Source organism: Musca autumnalis, unplaced genomic scaffold (genome assembly GCF_047663935.1).
Source record: "Musca autumnalis isolate F117 unplaced genomic scaffold, ASM4766393v1 scaffold_2, whole genome shotgun sequence".
NCBI classification, from domain to species: domain Eukaryota; kingdom Metazoa; phylum Arthropoda; class Insecta; order Diptera; family Muscidae; genus Musca; species Musca autumnalis.
The window spans coordinates 1667890-1684383 of NW_027411755.1; the positions used below are offsets into that span (position 1 = coordinate 1667890).

The following is a 16494-nucleotide window of genomic DNA, read 5'->3' on the forward strand; positions in this document are numbered from 1 at the left end:
TTGCCCGTAGCATAGCAGCATAAATGCTGAGGGTATAAAAATAGCGACGAAAGATTCATTGAACTACATCGGTCCGGGAACTATATTAAGGAACTACATAGTTCCTTTTGGGAAAAGGAAATAGAAAGATTGATCCGCTCCGGGAACTAGATTGCCCAACTCTTATGACCATGAGTGTCGTGCTGCTACGGAAGAGGAAAATGCGGCATATAGGGCTACTTTACAATCTGTAGCAAGGTGTAGCACACGAGAGAGGTATCGGGAGAAAAGGAGAGAGGAGAAACCTCTTTTCCACAGAAAAAGGGAGAAATGTAAAAGCGAGAGTGTGAACAATTTAAGATGTATAGGGGCTAGAATGAAGTCCGAAAATTCTACCAAAGAGTGAAACATCAAACTGATGGCTTTGGTACAGGCACATACTCCTGCAGAGACCAGCATGGTAATTTTGTAACTGATACAGATAGTGTGCAGGGGATATGGAAAGAACATTTTTCCAGTGTTGGTATCCAATACTAGCGAAGACGACGAATATACCACAGATGCAATCCCAGAAGATGGTATTAAAGGTATACCGCCCGGGCAAGATGAGGTAAATACACTAATAAACCGGCTGAAGAATAACAAGACAAGATGCTCCGATGACCTACCAGCCGACTTGCTAAAAACCGTAGGTGACACGCTGATAAGATGTATGCATCAGCTAGTTACCATCATCCGGCAAGAAGAACGCGTACCCGGCGATTGAAACCTGAGCATCCTGTGTCCCGTCCACAAGAAAGGAGATATGACTGTATGCTCTAACTATAGGGGCATAAGTCTACTCCCGATTGCCTACAAGATCGTGTCAGTGATATTGTGCAAACGACTAAAGCCTATGGTCAACGAGATAATTGGGCCATACCAATGCGGCTGTAGACCTGGCAAGTCCACAATTGACCAGATATTTACCCTGCGACAAATCCTGGAGAAGACCCCTTCCACCTTTTTGTCGATTATAAAGCAGAATTCAGTCAACTACGCTTAAAGATACGCTGAATTTGGTATCCCCGCAAAGCTTATTCGGCTTTGTAAGATGACTTTAATTGATACCCGGTTCTCAGTTACAATAAGAAATAACCTCTCCAAAGAGTTTAGTACCAAAAGAGGTTTCCGACAAGGACGTAGTCGTTCGTGTGACTTTTACAACATACTGCTGGAAAAGGTTATACGAGATGCAGATGTTAACAGAAATGTCACAATTTACAGCAATAGTCAAATGTTACTTGCTTATTCTGATGATATAGACAGTAAGGGAAGTAACTGGCACCTTTAAGAAAGTTGAAGAATCTGCTAAAGTAGGTCTGTCGGTAAACGGCGACAAGACCAAGTTGAAGGTGTCGACGCGCAATGCTGTGGAAGTTGTTTTCTATAATTTTGAGGTAGTTAAAGACTTCGTCAATTGTGAAATACAAAGAAGAATTGTATTGGTCAACAGATGTCTATTTTGGCTTAAGTAAGCAGTTTAAAAACAAAGTCGCATCTCGTCAAGTAAAAGTAACACTTTACAAAACAGGGATACACGCAGATCTGGCAGGCCAAGGCTTCGATGGTGCGAACAAGTGAAATACGACATCAGATAACTCCATATCCAAGATTGGGAAAATAAAGCAACAAACAGAGATGAATGCAGCCCTTTTCTTATTTCGGCTTATGGAACATATGTTCTGTAATGGCCCAGCTAAGTCAGTAAGAATTTTTAAGATTTGTTCAAAAACGTTTAATTTGATCAAACTTTAGCCACATGCTACAATACATACTGTGGTATTATACAATATTTCACGTGTTAAAATGTGTGTCTTCGCCCACATTAGTTTTTACACTCATTCATACTTCATGTGTCAATAAATGAATCATTTATTCCTTTTCTATCCTTAGATATAATTGGTGAATATTTAAAACCTATTGAAAGTTTCACTATGATTTATTATTCACGCTCGTTGAAAGCGCTTAATATATTTTCTTAATTTATCTAAAAGTTGCTCCATATAAAAAAGTTGAAATACTAATTTATGGCACATTTACGGATTCATTTTTTTACTCAACAATATTGTTGCTACGTTTTTTAAATGTTGTTTAAGTCCTACTGGCTGAGCAACTGAGAATTGCGTTTGTGATTGCATGTGTTTTACTTCTTATTTATCTATCTTCCTGTCACTTTATGAACACTTTTATGGATTTCAAAGTTACTACTAAAAACAGAGCCTACGGAAACATGACAAGAAAACCGACAACAAAGAAATTCACCACAGTCGAGATGTCGTCTGACTAAAGGGCTTATTTTCAAGTTTAGGAATTCAAAAAGAAAACGCATAGGTATAACGAAAAACAGAAACAAAGCCAACAATTGTTCTTTGAGGGATTAGAAAAAGCTTTGTTGCTAAATTCCTTTGAAATGTGAAAAAGTTAATAACATTGTGAAAATAATATACCGCAAGAAGATTAATTTCGAATATGAATTCCTATCTCCACATTCGACTCAATGGAGAAGAAGGTGTTTTTTTTTACTTTGGACACTATTTCTAACCACTCCCCATTCTAATTCAAATATTTGAATGTGTTTATTTTTTGGTTTTCCCAAGCTAATTAATTTAAATGACCAAAACCCCAAATGAAACGACCACATAGGGTGTTGATCATATGGAAATGCATGAATGAACGAATGAATGGAAAGGAAATGAAAAACCCACATAATAACGACATAATTATGTAAACAAAAACCCACACACTTCTTGTCAAGCTAAAAAAAAGTGTTCCACAGGCGACTTGCTGTTTGGCTCGCTGCCCGTCGGTTTGTTGGCAAAATGTAACTGGAAACGCAGAACAATGCACCACAGGCAGGCTCTTTGTACCCCGTGTGGCCGTATCATAAAATTAGCAATCACAATTAAGTGACAAAATAGAGAAAAAAGCACAATCATGTGATATCCTTGAATAGAGAGCGGCGGGTCCTGTACCACACAAGCACATACAGTGCAGAGAATTGCATAAGGACGGAGATAGTTCTCACAGAATCTATTGTTCCTGTATCTAAACGAAAAATATTAATTTTCATTATTAAAATTTGCAATGAACTGAAAACTTCCTTCAATGTCTCTTCACTCCAAATCAAGAAAAATCACTTTCTAAAAATTACTTTGATACAGAATTTTTGATTTCCAAATAAAAACTACATATTTTTTAGAATACTATTTGAATTAGCTTCATTCGGGCTGTAGATCAATCTCCTTTTCTTCGACGATTGTGCTCATTATCTTACTCGATTGTCCTCGAAATTGTTGCCGTTGTCGTTTTGATTTGCTAACGTTTTTTGAGATGAGCTGATGATGGCACAGTTAAAGCTGTTGATGAATTTAACGGCCATTATAGTGACGGCTGTTCATCCTCTTGCTTTGTGTCATAATGAAAACGGTTTCGAATTTCAATGAAATCTTCCATTCGAGTTTTACAAATACAATAGAGATGGGAAAATAGCATGAATTGCATGGAAACCGTTTACAAAAATATCTTCTACGTTCTTTACAAGAATGTCCATTAAAGTAAGAGGCAGATTTCTAGTTCGTTATTCAGTAATAGTGAGGGGAATTCATAGATCAATGATTTTGAAAGACATTTAAATTTCTTTTTTTAAATAAATGCAAAAAAATGAGCAAACGTGTAGAAGTTTTGTTACACCTTTTTGTGGTTAGCAAATTAATAACAAAACTACAAGACCTGGTAACAATTGCTGCAATGAGGAATGAGGTTGTTGGTGGTGTGACTCACGTTTTTACTTATTTTTTCCTCGTAACATTTGTATGGCGCCAATTGCTGTATTTATTATATGCAAATTCATGATATTTGAGGTAGCAAATCGTCACCAATAACAATGGAGATAACGTTCGCAATTTTAATTCGATTTCAAAATGGTCATAGTCCAACGAGTCATTTTATGTAAACAATAAATAATTGTATATATTAACAATTTAAAAAAATGTTAAGTGATATTTAGTTAAAAAAAAAAACAAATTAGTATGTCCCCAGCAAAAAAGTCCTCCCAAAATCATGGGTTTTGTAAGGGTTTTTTGGCAGCCGTAACTACTCACAAACCCCCTTTCTTCCCCATTATTTTTACAAGGGCATGTCGCACTCAGTTTCTAGTTATTTTATGACCACTAGAATAACTAGTTATTCTGTGGCCACTAGAAGTTGACAAGTACGTTGAAAAAATTCTATTTTTAGAACAGTTAATGTAGAGATTTTTTTTAATTTCATCACACTTCTTATTTCTATTTTACTTTATTTTATTTCGCTCGCTGTGCGAGTTGAACACATGAACCCTCTGATTTCTATCCAAAGACACTACATACTATGCCACGCACACGAACATTAAGAGTTGCTTAAGAACTTAAATGTGCAGTGCACATGTGCACCACGAACTGTTATTATACCCTCAGCCTTTAGGCTAAAGAGGGTATTTACACTTTGATACGACCAAAAATGTGCCTCATCGAAATAATGGTTTTAGACCCCAAGTAAGTTTGTACGATATCCGTTTCAGACAATTTTGAGTAGATCTAGCAATGTCCGTCCGTCTGTCTGTCTGTCCGTCTGTCTGTCTGGCTGGCTGGTGCGCACGATAACTCTCGAACGGATCAATCGATTCGGTTCAAATTTTGGGTATCGAAATATTTTGTCCAGATTCGATTTAAGTTCGAAGATGGGCCATATAGGTCCACTCCTTCAGGTACCTCCCCCACAAATGTTCAAAAATTGTCGCAAAACTTGTGCGCACGGTAACTCTTGTAGGGAATAACCGATTTGGTCCATACTTTGCACATCGTGTAATTTCTACCAAACTTAGATGAGGTTCCAATACGGACTCAATCGGTCCACTCCTTCGGGTACCTCCCACACAAAATTTCGGATAAGTTCAGTTTAGGACCTGGTCCCGAATCGCTTTGATTTTTGTTTACGCACGTTGTATTCGCTGTCCTCTATACGACGCTGTAAGTTTCATTAGGGGCAAGTCCATACTTATTGAGAAAATAGCCTGAAAGTTACAAAAAACCCTATCACACCGTGTGTAGTGGATGGACCGCAATATAACTCTCGAACGGATCTTCCGATTCGGTCCAAAATTTGGCTTTCGTAATATTTTGTCCACACTTAGTTCAAGTTCAAAGATGGATTATATCGGTCTACTCCTTCCGGTACCTCCCCACAAAAGTTCGAAAATGTTCGGAAAATTTGTGCGCACGATTACTCATGAAGGAAGTAGCCGATTTGATCCATACTTTGCACATCGTAAAATTTCTACCAGTCTTAGATGAGGTTCCAATATGGACTCAATCGATCCACTTCTTCGCGTACCTCCCACACAAAATTTCGGATAAGTTGAGATTAGGACCTGCTCTCGAATCGCTTTGATTTTTGTTGCAACAACTTGTATTTACTGCCCTCCATACGACGGTACAAGTTTCATCAGGGGCAAGTCCATACTTCCTGAGAAAATAGCCCCAAAGATGCAAAAAGCCCCTATAACACCATGTGTAGTGGATGGAGCGCAAGATAACTATCGAACGTAATATTTTGTCCAAACATAATTTAAATTCGAAAATAAGCCATATCGGTCCACTCCTTCAGGTACCTTCCCCACAAAAGTTCAAAAATGTTCGGAAAAGTTGTGCGCAAGATAACTCTTAAAGGGAGTGACCGATGTAATCCATACTTTGCACATAATAATATATATACCTGATATAGATTAGATTCGAATATGGACTATATTTGTCTACTCCTTCTGGTACCTCTCACACACAATTTTGGATAAGTTCACTTTAAGAATCACTTTAATTTTTGTTGAAGCGATTTGCATTCACTACCTCCAGTACGACGGTAAAAGTTTTTTTCACGGGCAAGTCCATACTTCTTAGGAAAACAGCCCGAAAGGTGTAAAAAAATCCCTATGTCACCATATGTAGCTAGTGCTCTCCGAAAGCTACATATGGTGACATAGGGATTTTTTTACACCTTTCGGACTGTTCAACCGATTTGGTCCAACATTTGGTCTTCGTCATATTATATCCAACCTTAGTTTTATGGGCAATACCGGTACACAACTTCCGGTACTTCTTCTTTAAAAAAATTCACTAAAATGCTAAGACGATATCACCTGAATGAGGCAAACAATTTGGTCCAAACTTTGGATCTCCTAATATTTTGTCAAAATTTAGTTTAACTTCTAAAATGGCCCACATCGGTCCTCTCTAAGGGTACCTCCCCCACAAAAGTTCAACATTAGTGCAGTTAGTTCTAAATCCACATTTTTGTCGGCAAGTTCAAATGTCCAAAAAGTGCCACAAAATTCTGAAGAGACCTTAAATACATTCGATCTGTCCGTAGGTGAAAGTTTCACTTCACATTGGCTGAGGGTATATATCTGTCGGCAAAGCCGACTGACACTTTTTTACTTGTTTATTAATTAAAACAAGTAAAAAAGTATTAGTCGGCTTTGCCGACAGAGATATACCCTATGTATATTGAAACAATTATTTCCAAAAAAACGTATGTATTTAGGGGGTTTTAAAAATTGTGGGCGTTTGAACCGACAAAAATGTTGATTAGGATTAAAGATCAAAAGTTTTGCGGAGGAGATAATAAAAGTAATGGATCGACATTGACCATTATGGAAGTGGATCTCCAGCCACAACATATGGTGCGTATGGGGTTTTTACACCTTTTTTCCGAACATTTTTGAACTTTTGTGGGGGAGGTACCTGAAAGAGTGGACCGATATGGCTTATCTTCGAACTTAAACTATGTTTGGACAAAATATTACTAAGGCCAAATGTTGGACCGAATCGGCAGATCCGTTCTAGAGTTATCTTGCGCTCCAACCACCTCACATGGTGTTATAGGGGGTTTTTGCAATTTTCATGCTATTTTCTCAGGAAGTATGGACTGGCCCTAAACTGAACTTTTCCGAAATTTTGTGTGGGAGGTACCTGAAGGAGTGTACCGATTAAGTGCAAAGTATGGACCAAATCGGTTAATCCCTTCAAGAGTTATCGTGCGCACAAATTTTCCGAACATTTTCGAACTTTTGTGTGGGAGGTACCAGAAGGAGTGGACCGATATAGCCCATCTTCGAACTTAAAATAAGTTTGAGCAAAATATTACGAATGCCAACATTTGAACCGAATCGGTTCATCCGTTCGAGAGTTATCGTGCGCTCCAGCCAGACAGACATACGGATTATACGTCCAAACATACTTGGGGTCTAAAACCATTATTTCGATGAGGCACATTTTGCCCGTATGAAAGTGTATATACCCTCGTTAGCATAAATGCTGAGGGTATAAAAACTCGCGTGTTGACAGTGAGCGTTGAACACACAACCCTAGGATTTATAGTCGGACACACACTCACTGTGCCACCGTCCTCATTACTTAGTGAGGAACAAAGTAAGTAGGTTTGCCTTATAATTTTTTCAAGAAGTATCCCATTACTTTTCAGATTACTTGTAATGGGAAAAGAAGCTTGTTTACATTACTTTGTAATGGGTTACGTAATGACTAATGGATCCGAATTTTTGCTGGGTCACTATGCAACACTGAAAATGCAAACAACTTCTAGTATGCATTTTTGAAAGTACATGTTGTGACAACAAAAAAACCCTAGTAGGGTTTTGTCCTGTCAGATCCAGTTCGGATCTTATGGCCTGATCTAAATCGCTAAAACTGCAGTTTTTTGCATTTATCGGGCCTTTATCTCAGAAACGAAAACGAATATTGTAGCCCTAAAGTAGTAAAACTTATGGGTCTATTCCGTATTGCGACAAGAGTCGAGTCGCGTTGTCAGTCGTCTCTGCGACAAAATTTAAAATGTTGTATTACGTAAAGCGATCGAAAATAATAGCCGATAACGAGTTATCGGCGATGTAGCGGAGTGTTTTTTGTTTTGATTTGAATAAATGAGAAAAAATTCAGAACAAATTGTAAACAAAATGAATATTTTTCTAAAATGATAAGCTCAGGGGAACTATTTGATGATAGAGGAGATATACTTAACGTAGCATCTATAAGAAGACATATAAGAGGAAAATCGAATCCTTTAGAAGTGCATCAATATTGTGAGTAAATGTTTTGTCCCTAACATTCATCAAAATAATTGTTTTTTAGCTTAAATCCCATTTTCGGCTTCCAAAAGACGTTCATGTTTATATACTACATACATTAAAAATGACTTTAAAAAAAGCCGTAGGTCAATAGGCATACAGCCTCTCCTTAAAGTGTGTGCTGCTTTACGGTTTTTTGCAGACGGAAGTTTTTAAAGATCCCATGGCAACTTTTACCTCGGTATGGCTCAACCCACATTATCAATGGTATTAAGTGAAGTGTTGCAGTTAATAGAGGAAAAATTGTGTAAAAGTTGGTGTAGTTGTGGTGTTCTTATTATTAGCTAATTTTCTCTTTATTTTGGCTTCAAAATTAATCATGTCTGTGAAAATAAATTCGTAAACAAATCCAGCGTTTCTGCCCATTTTGATTTAGACGCTTACCAACACTGAAAATCTTTATACGTTAAAAAAACACGAATTTATGTATAAAATTAAATTATAATAAAAACTATACAAAATTAATGCAAAATTGCTTTATTAATAATATTACATAAATTATGCCAACATTTTATTAGTATTTAAGCAGATATTTGAGTGTGAGTAATTATTCCGCCTCCCGCGTGCCATACAGCGACATATACCATACGATAGGTAATAAAAATACCTATCCGACAGTACCCGATATATATCCCAAAACGTTTTGGTTCCCGAGATATCGGCCAATTATATATATCTGCCGAAGGGCCTATATAGTAAATGACATGTTTCTCGGGAACGTTTCCGCGTGCCATATAGATACAAAGATAAGAGGAACTCTGACAAACAAAACTCATCAAAATTGTTTCTTTTTCACCATAGCATCGAATACAGAGAGAAGAGAATAAAATTGTCGAAGAAAAGAGAATAATATGGCCCATTTGACAAAAACTATTGTTGGATATGACAAAAACAATTGTTGTAATTGACAAAAGCTATTGTTGGGCTCACAATACAACATGCTGAATCTAACAATACCTGTACAATGCATATTTTGCTATTCGAATATTATTGGATAAATCATATTTTTTCTCTGCGTGTACGCTGCGAAATGTATACAAATTATGGAAATTTTCGATCCCAAATCCAAATTTTCTGGCCAAAACTACTTCAACGGCCATTTTGTATTGAAATTAATTATTATTTATTATAAATGTGTACAAACAGCAATTCTTACGTTTTATCGACCAAAATGACCAAAAACTGCCAAAATTTGTTGAACAGGGTGGTCCCATTGTGTGGAGTCTAAACCAAAACATAATTTTTGGTACGAAGGATTCATATCCAAGAGGTCAAAATACCAAATTTCAACCGAATCGGTCATAAAGTGTCGCTAAAATCCACAAAATATCTAAAATCGGACGGTACTTTTATGTGGGGGCTATGACAAAAAATGGACCTATTTTCAAAAAAAAATTATACATACTTGTTTTCTACAATCTGAAACCCTTAAATATGAATTTTAAGGAAAATCGGTTGATAGATGTGGGTATTACCGTTCTATTTCAATTGGATACTACGTACAGTCACAACAGGTATTTACAAAAAAAATCTCCCATCTTAAAATAGAAAAATCCACTTTATTTTAACTGTGGCAAATTTGAGCACGATTTGACTTCTGAATTTATTAGTACAGACCCCCTGGTATCTTTCAAATTCGATTTGGAGGTCGACATATTTGGAAATTTTTTTAAAAATTTAAGTATATTTAAAAGTATTTGTAACAAATAATTTATAATATATATAAAAACATTGATTTTATTACGCTAATTTTACAAATTTCATCGTTTTTTTTTTGTAAATATTATGAAAGTACTCATTAACAGCTTCCCGATCCATAATGACTTTGGTTTCACTTCTGTATATTTATGCAGCGACGCAATACAACAAAAATTGTATATTTTACAGCACAAAGTCTGTTTTCTTTTTACATAAAAAAGTGTCAACTTTGGTACTGCGCCAATCAACGAATACAAACGTTATTTACAAAAACTAATTATTTTCAGATGACTTGATGTGTTTTTTATTATTCTGTGCAAAAAAAATTAAAATTTCGAAACTTAAAAAATAGGGTTTTGGCCAAAAATTTCCTGATTGAAACCTATGTGCAGAGGTGAGATGATGATTCACATAAATAGGTTTCATAGAAATAGCCCAGAATTGCTTTAAAAAGTCAATATTTAATCATGTTTAGATGGGGCCATAAAATCCAAGTTGGATCTGACAAAACAAAACCCAACTAGGCTTCTGTCGTTTGGGTCTGTACTTTCAAAAAATCCTCACCTCAAATTGTTTGCAAAAGATTACCTAAAAAATGTTGCACAGTGTATTTGAATGAACTGATGAATGAAGTCGCCAAACTTACTTATTATTGGGCCTGAGTCGATATAAAATTGGGGAAGAGCTTTTGCTTTCAATATAAAAAATTACGAGAACTGATGAGTAAAATGACAACAATTCTGATACTGTTCGGTGATTTTATATATATGTCATATTTACATATGTATAATATAATAAAAATGTGGCAAAATATTTATTCAAACTCGCGTAAGAATATCAGAATTATCCTATTTGAATTTTTGAAAAATATGCAAAATTCGATGACTACTGATGAGGATATTTGACGATATCCGAACTTATACAGCCCAATTATGAACGGCCTCTCACCGTGAGTTTTCTCTTTCTCGCCTCCTCCCCTATTATAAACATCATATCGCCGTGAGTGATGTTATGTTCTCACTGTTCCCTTATTATAAACAACAAGAGGGTGAGCAAAACTCACGTTCGTGAAAAAATTAGCTATTACAAATGTAAAAAAAGTGAGAAAAAGAGGCAAATTTCTGCTGAAATTTCTCACTACCGAAATCAAAGTGAGTTGACCAAAAAAATTTAAGTGTGAACATTTATTTTAAAAAATACGAATATTTTGTATCTGTAATGATAATTAATTGTATTTTAGGTTGAAAGTAACAAAAAATAATAAGAGATTTTTTATGTTGTGAGGTTATTGTTGACCTTTGGACGCTATTTTCTTTGGTTTTAATTTGGCTTGAGGTCAACTTAAAAATTTAAAAACAAATGGGCGTTTTTGTTTTTATTCTTATAAAAAGAAAGAAATATCATTATTATAAATTTCTACCATAATGTTTATAGTTGCATAAAACGAATGTTCTTGTTTTTTAAAGCTTAGGACATTGACCGCTAACATTTTTTCAGAGTTCTTTACGAATTCGGTCTGAATCTCTGAATTCTTTCAGAATTTGGTACAAAATTGGGTCTACCTTCAGTTCCAAGAATGGCATGTAACTATCCACTGGAGTTATATGACTAGGTTTGGCATCGCACCATTAAAAGACGCAGAGTGCTGTGCATGGTGCTATCAATATTTGCCTAAGAATTTAGACGACTGCAATATCCCAAGTATAGTTGAGCAAAAACTACTCTGGTTTGTTGTGGACTTTATTCACACTATATTTGTTTACATTAGAACCTGCGACTATGTGAAAGCTATTCAAAACTACTTGAAATGCTTGTTGAGCAAGGGATTCTATCCAGTATGGTTGGGCTTCCCTCTCTAGAACGTGAAGATCATTCTTGATGGACCTAGTGTGTCGGGCCAACCCACCCAACGTTTTAGTTACAGTACTTGCTCGGGCATTACCGTGAGAGCCATCCCTATCTCACGGTAATGCCCGAGCAAGTACTGTAACTAAAACGTTGCCCGTGGTATGTATCAGTGAAGGAAGGCCTAAATCGAGTTTTCTGGTATGGACAGATCAAAAAGGTACATTCTGCATAAAGCGGCTCACAACTATACAAGGACCCAATCAGGAGCAACCCATGTCTGCAATTGTTATTCCTAGAGAGAGTAATGTACACGATTTGGATCTTTTGGGGTCGCAGTCTTGGAAAGAATGGGAGATGGTGCTAAACACAACTTCCACTTCATTTCCTTGGTATTCCTCAGAATTTGCCATTTCTGTTATCACCCAAAATGCAACATTAAACATTTACTTATTGTAGCCATTTAATGACGTTTTTAAACGACATTTGTTCACTTTTTTACGATTTTCCAATAAATTTCACGAATTCTTCAGTGTAAATAAACAATTTTCACATATCTGCCAAAACAAAAGAACAGCTGTTACAGATGTTGCCATGTTGTTTTAATGTTGTATTTTCTTTTACCAATATCCATGTTCTTTTACAGTGGATTGTTAATAACTGACATTTTTCTTGCTAGAAATGTTTATTAATTTGAAAATTTATTTATTTTTTATACAAAAAATAAGAATTAATTAATCTCATAGTTATTTGTGCAAAAAATGACGGTATGGCAACACAAATTATTATTTCAAGGGTTCACAAGTCGCGCCATTATTTTCCATTTTCCGACTTGTCAACCCTTGTTCACTTTTTGTGCTCCTCCCTGCTCAATCATAATAGCTCGAGCAGGTGAAAGTGAACTGCAACTCACTTGTGAGTAGCTCCCTACGTGAAGATTCATAATCGCTATGATAGTCTTTTATAGCCTTCCCGAAAGCAAAATTTCCCTCCTTTTTGAAAAACTTGTTTAAAAGTGTAAAACAACAAAACTGTGATTATGCTGAATTACACTCCCAGCTAAATGTTTGTGGTCAAATAAGTAATTTAATTTTAACGTGAAAAAGTCATGATTTTTACAAGGGCATGGTGCATGGAGGATGCAGTCGACTTTGCGCCCTGATCACATCTTTTGCATTACTCTATGGAAGTATTTAATTTTTATATACAAAAAATCGATGATATGAATTCAATACGAACGTTGTCGAAAGATAAAGAACATACGGTATCTGTCATCACTCTCTGTGGACGGCTTTGAGAAGAATCTGTTAAAGTACTATTCATCATGAAGTAGTTTTATTTAGCTGGGTTTGTAAATAAGACATTATTAACATTTTGCAATTACGCAAAAGATAAATTTCTATTGAAGTCATCCGAAAGTGATTGCTTTCTCGAAGTTTTTAATACTGACTTTTGATTTTTCCAATAATCCTCTAAGATGTTATCATTTGTGTAATACCTGTTACACATAATATTGTGGTAAAATATAACCGCCCATGTAGGTAAATATATTTTTGCGTTGCCACCAACTGCATTTCAGATAATTCCTTTATCTATCAGTTATTATCAATTCTCGTTGCAACACACATTTGTGTTAATCCTTAGTCCGTATTTTTCAGGTGATTAGGATTAGACGACCACTCCAAGTGATATTTAGCTACTGTTTCATAACGTAGTACAGTCCAGGTACGAATCCGTAGGATTACAGTAGCCGTAGCAGTGATTATTAAAAAATAATTATTTTAAAACATTTATCTACTTTTACAAACCCACACACAACCAAATTCCAGATTGACCTTTGATTTTTTAGGATTCTGTCTAAAACGTCTCCACCAAACCCAAGAAAGAGCAACAATTTTATCTCTCAAAAAAAGCAAATACTTTTTGTGATTATTTGGTATTATTTTTGCTTGTTGAAAGCAAAGCTGATAATGAGGACAAACCTTAAAATGTTTTGGAACAATTCTACTCAAATAGGAATGCCATCACAAAGGATTTCTTGACAGACAAGATCCTTTCGTGCCTTCTGTATTGTGTCTTTTTCAGCAATTGTGGTTTAATTCATTCGAAATTGTTCCTGGATTCTAGTGAATCTTTTTGTTCGACTTCTTTGCTGGGAATTTTGCAGGTATTTTTGAATAAAAAGGAAAAAAGAACGTGTTTTTGGTCAGAGACAATGGAATTACGGAGACATTGTTGATATCCTGATGACAACAATTGTTAATGAGGCTGAACTGCTCATGCCATTAGTTATATCGGCCATTATGATCTTCAAATTGCTTTACGATGTCATCTCCCCGTCAATTTGTCAAATATTAAAAAAAAAAAAATGAAATACAAACTCAACATTTCCGCAGACTTGTCCGATATATTTTATAGCTAACGGAATATATTGTGCTTTATGTATATACCGCTCTGAACAGGGAGTTTCAACTGTTCAAATACAGGTGATTTGCCTTTGTTTGTCTTCAAGAAATCTCCGACTCCGCCTCCACAACTGGCAGTTGCTGTTGTTGTCGCTGTCTCTTCACGGTCCTTGGCATCTTGGGTTTGAGTTATTTGCTTTATTATTGAATTGTTTGTTTTGTTTTCCATTCCTGTGAAAACCATTTAAAAGCCTTAACGCTTTACCCAAACTCAAACACAGCTTTCGGTTCGCCCCTTTCTATTCCTTTTTTTGCCTTTTATTCCGTTGCTCCTTTCGAAATTCCATTTATTATTTGTTGAGTACTCTACAATGGTAACAACAGCAACAAAACAACAACGTTGGCAGTGACAACAGGAGTGCGTAGATATGCGGATTTGAATGTAAGCGAACGAGCATTTCCACCAACTGTCATCTCTCAGGGCAACCACCATTTTCATCATTTGCGTTGTCAATGCTGCTGATGACGATGATGTCGATGCCAAGGCAGGCTGACTGACTGCCTGGCTAGCTATGCATCAACTGGCACCGCCACCACTGCCACCTTTTTTCTATGCTCTGTTTGCTGTTATCATTGTTGTTGATTTTGTCTGTAATCTGAGCCATTTCAAGAACGCAAAAATTACTTTATTTTGTTTGTGAAACAATTTTCATTTTTGCCTGCAGTTGCTCATCTCGTTGCTGGGTTGCACGCGCAAAAAAGTGGATAATGATGTCGATATAACGTACATACATACATATACATGTATGTACATATAATCGACGAATCGTTGTCAGTGCCCAGAAGCTAACATCTACTCTGAAGAATATGTTTCAATTGAAGTGAGTGTATTTATTAAATCTCAGCGATTTAGAAGGCAGACAATACATTAAGAACTAATATAGAAAAATCAAAATAATAAATTGTTGGGATAGTTATACATAAATGTTTATAAACCTCAATCTTATAGTACGTTTATGTATGAACGGATTTTATGAACCCACTGGGTTTCAAATGTCAAATCCATTGCGTATACGTCAAATAAATCCTTATAAAAACCCGGCAAAAAAGCTATTATATAAACTGGCTATTAAAATACGACTGATATTGTTTGCTTTTATGGAAGTGCCAAGGTTGATAAAGTCGTTAATTGCATCAAAATTTTAGTTTCAGCTTCCACTCTTGGTCGTAGACTAGACTTTACTTATCCGTATTTAGACCTTATTCAAGAGGATGGGAAGAGTCCCGGAGAAAATATCCAAGTGTCTGGAATGCTTGTATCAATGTAGCGAGTCCTCAGCATACCAAAAATACCAAATATCAGATTCAATCCGCAGAAACTGGGTTAGTAACAGACTTTTAAAATTAATAAAGTAAAAGCGGCATTAAGTTTGGCCGTCCAAACTTTTTATACTCTCCACCACGAAATTTCTTGAAGTAAAAAGAAAGGGTGCCACGGTGGTGCAATGGTATGCACACCCGCCTTGCACACATAAGGTCGTGGGTTCGTTTCCCCGGCCAACATCAAAACACTTTTTAACGGTAGCAAAATACCCCTCAGTAAAGTTGGCGACATTTCCTGAGTATTTCAGCAATGTAAAACTTCTTTACAAAAGTGGTGTCTTAGACACACCGTTCGGACTCGGCGATAAACTGTAGGCCCCATATCATTGAGCTAATCTGAATCGGGGTGCACTCATTGATATGCGAGAAGTCTCCCTTGTCTCTTATGGGATGTTTGTGGAACAATTATTATAAAAAGAATAATTACGTTCCTTAAATTTATGAAAGGACTAAACTCATCCGTCTCGTGGAGGCCTATTGGTTTGTTTAAAAATCGGGAGGTATTGTTCAATGAAGTCAAAGTATGTCAAAACGTGGACCTATACCGACAATTATCTGCGGTAATAATTTATACCTCCAAGGAAGACTACAGTATAGTCTCGATAATCCGGACAACGCCGGTAATCCAGACACTAAAATTATCCGGATTATCGAGACTATACTGTAGTCTTCCTTGGAGATATAAATTATTACCGCAGAGAATTGTCGGTATAGGTCCACGTCATCCACGTGCCACAAATATATTTTAGCTATATTTGTTTTCGTTGGGGCAACAAAACGTTCTTACAGTGTCTTTTCGGTACAAGTCCACGTTTTAATATAACCCACATAGACAACAACGACGAAACCATGTAGTACTTCGGATGCTGATAAGAGGATTTTTTTTTCTAAAAAGTTACAGAAAATTTCAAAATTTCTTGCGGTTTTGGTTAATAAAATGATTTTTCCTGATTATGATTCACATATAGAGGA

At 36.0% G+C, this 16494-nt stretch overlaps 2 protein-coding genes across 2 annotated transcripts in view; one reads left to right on the forward strand and one right to left on the reverse strand.

Moving 5' to 3' along the window:
• LOC141393504 (protein phosphatase eya-like) overlaps positions 1–16494 on the reverse strand; it is a 65899-nt gene that overhangs the window by 47843 nt on the left and 1562 nt on the right. The gene's annotated exons all lie outside the window — the stretch shown is intronic.
• Positions 1–16494, forward strand: part of LOC141393505 (uncharacterized) — a 231911-nt gene that overhangs the window by 35708 nt on the left and 179709 nt on the right. The gene's annotated exons all lie outside the window — the stretch shown is intronic.